At 51.2% G+C, this 3,269-nt stretch overlaps 1 pseudogene; it reads right to left on the bottom strand.

The window, feature by feature from the left end:
• Positions 1–201: 201 nt before the first annotated feature.
• Positions 202–1,484, bottom strand: LOC129654013 (septin-6-like; annotated as a pseudogene).
• Between the last annotated feature and the right edge of the window lie 1,785 nt (positions 1,485–3,269).

Genomic DNA, 3,269 nt, shown 5'->3' with positions numbered 1-3,269 from the left:
AGCTTCTTGCCTGGACACATGAACACTTGTTAAGAGTGTGTGTGTGTGTGTGTGTGTGTGTGCATGCACACGTGCATGCGTGCACAATTTGGAGGGAGAAGGTGTTGGTTGGTTTCTGGTTTGAGACAATATGGAACCCTAACTCTTCTATAATGGTAGTCTTCTCCTTTAGACTTAGTGTAGCTGCTGAAGACAAGATTATTAAAAGTTTTTCTTCTCTTTGTCTCTTTTCAGAGTCTGTGAGCCTCCAACCTGGGAGCCCTGGAACTGGAGCAGCTCAGCTGCCATTTTCCTCTGTTTGAAAGCGTCCACTTTGTCATCCAGGGATTTCTTTTTATCCTCCAGCTTCTTCTTCTCACCCTGGTGTAGTTTCTTCAGATGGTCAAGCTTCTAATGCAGCTCTGTCTCTGCCTTATTAAGTTCAGCTTCTTTCTCTTTGACTCTCTGGACGAAAATCTTTCTTATCTCTTCTTTTTTTTGGAGCTCCTCTAGCAACGCATTCCTTTTGGCCTCATACGTCTCCTATAAACTGAACGGTTTGCTGTCAGGGTCGGTGTCCTTGAAGCCCATGTCCTCCAGCTTACAGCCGTGGTACAGCTCACAGTGTGGGCCGGGCGTCTGCTCCTGGAGATCCTCCATGTTGCCTCAGATCGGCATATCCTGCAGCTTCACAAAGTCACAGTGGGCTTCATTTTCAACGTGCACCATGCCCCAGGGATACCGCCACACTTTCATCATCTTCTTACCTATCTTCCATTCTTTCGTGCTGCCCATGACAGCAAATGGCAGGTGGGCATTCACGGTTCTGTTGATCTCTGCTGCTGACTTGTCATCTGTAGGGAACTGGTAGATCTGGATTCCATTGCTGACAAGCTTGCTGGTGATTTTGATTTTGAACTTGGTTAGCTCACTCTTAGAAATGGCATCTGATTTGATGATGATGGGGATGATGTTCCCCTTACTGTCCAGCTTCTTCATAGTCACTCAGTCCAGAGACTTCAAGGAATGACCCAAGGGGACGATGAAGTACAAGCAGGCATGGATGCAAGAGTCATGGTAGGTGTTCAGTACCCTGCAGATCCTCAGCTCCTCCTACAGGTAGGCCTCAAACTGGGCATCGATGAATTCCACGATGGACTCATAGCTGTCCTCCTTGTTGATCTGGTCCCCGAAGCCCACTGTGTTAACAATTGTCAGCTTTAGCCCCATGTTGCTCTCTTGAAGGTTATAGGTATTGGACCGGAGCTGGACACCCGGCCGTGTGTGTGTGGCTGGCTCCCCCCTGACCTTGGTGTTGAACAGGGTGTCCATGAGGGTGGACTTGCCCAAACCTGTCTCTCCCATGCACAGGATGTTGAAGCAGAAGCCCTGGCTGACTGACTTATTCACCAGCTGGTTGGGCAAGCTGTCAAACCCCACATGTGTAGCCAGGGGACCATTCGGCAACCTTCACCCACCTGGCGAACTATATCAGTCACTGCCATTGCTCCTGCATCTGCCAGGGCTGCCATGGACGCCGCCACAATGAGAGCTAGAGCACAGGAAACAGCCAGGGTCTCCCTCTTGATGGGCCCATAATGTTTATTTCTACAAAAATCTTGTCTGAGCCCCTGGCAGCCTAGATCTGTGTGGCTGGTTGCCTAGAGTCTGACACTGCTGGGAGACAGTGAGATGTGACGTGGGACTGAGATGGGTTGGGGGGACCATCTCCCTCTCCTGAGAGTGCCTCCAAGATGCTCCAGGGCCTCTACCACCCAAGCCAGAGATGAATTCTGACAGGAGAGGATGCCTTTTGGGTACCTTTTAAGAGAAGGTCCCATAGATTCTCTTAAAAAGAAAAAGAAAGGTAAGTCAGGACTGGGGAAATGGGTCATTTTAGAAAGGCAAGCTGGTGAGTGTTTTGTCCCCATGACATTCTGAGACTGTGGGAAAGCTGCTGAGAAGTGTGTCCATTGGCTCTGGGCACCTGCAGCCACTTCCAAACAGCTCCTGGAAAGATTGCAGCTTACGTATGGGATGCTTTTTGTCACCAGTCATGACACCTGTGTTTGTGTGCTCAGTCATGTTCGATTCCATGCGACCCCTTGGACTGTAGTCCTCCAGGTTCTCTGTCCACAGGATTTCCCAGGCAAGAATACTGGAGTGGGTTGCCATTTCCTCCTCCAGGGGATCTTCCCGACCTAGGTATCGAACCAGCATCTCTTGCGTCTCCTGCATTGGCACCTGTGTTTATGTAACGCCAACAGACGGAGCCGTGTTGTAACTACACAATGCTACACAACTCAGACCTCTGACGTCATCCTGTGAATCTTCCCCCGATGTTGTAACAAAACACCAAAATGTGGGGGCAGGGGCTTAAAATAACAGAAATCTGCTCTCTCACAGTCTGGAGGCTGGAATTCTGAATCCAGCTGTGGTCAGGGCTGGGTACTTCTGGGGGCTCTGAGGGACTACCTGCCTCAGGCTTTTCCTAGCATCTGGTGGGGCCACAGACCTCAGCTTGTAGACATGTCACCCCTGCTTCGGTGATCATGCGTCTCTCCCTGTGTGTCTCTGGTTTTCCTTCTTCCTGGGACATCAATCATTGGAATTCTGGTCCATTCTAACCCAAGATGATCTGACTGCTTCTGCGGAGAGCCTGTTTCCAAACAGTCATATTCTGAGGCTCTGGGTGGCCTTGAATCTTGGGCCGACACTGACACAATGCAGTGTTTGCACATCCTTCAGAACTGAGCCTGGATTCTCTGGCCAGTCTCAGCCACCCATCCAGTCTCTTGGGATCATCTCCTGGTGGCCCTGGCTGTCTTCCTGATGTGTGGATGAGGCCGGATGGGGGTGATGCGGAATGGGGGCTCCCTCCTCAGATGGGCCTCAGCCTCCTACCATGACAGGGACCATGCCATGGGGCCCCAGAAGATTCTCAGGGGTGGCGTGGGGGACCGCGTGTGCATCAGGATGCTTCCATCTAGAAATCTGAGCTGTGGGGAGGGACGAGCATCGTCAGAGAAGGGGCTTTTGAGGAAGCAACCTCGCCGTGGACAAAAATCCTTTCACCTGGAGTCAAAACTCCAGGAGAGGATAAATCGTGCTCCCCCCTTGTCTGGCTTCAGCACCGATGCCACTTATAGTATGAAAAATGCTGGTGAGAGGGCTGGAAGCAGCACATGGTAAAAAGGTTAGTCCCAAACTTCGGGCTCCAGCCTGTCACCCTGCCCCCACCCGGAACACAAAGCCTTTTCTTTCTCCAGCTGGAAATGCGCACGGCCCAT

Source organism: Bubalus kerabau, chromosome 5 (genome assembly GCF_029407905.1).
Source record: "Bubalus kerabau isolate K-KA32 ecotype Philippines breed swamp buffalo chromosome 5, PCC_UOA_SB_1v2, whole genome shotgun sequence".
NCBI lineage: Eukaryota > Metazoa > Chordata > Mammalia > Artiodactyla > Bovidae > Bubalus > Bubalus kerabau.
The sequence above is the reverse complement of the archived record's forward strand: the minus strand, read 5'-3'. Positions and strand labels throughout refer to the sequence as shown.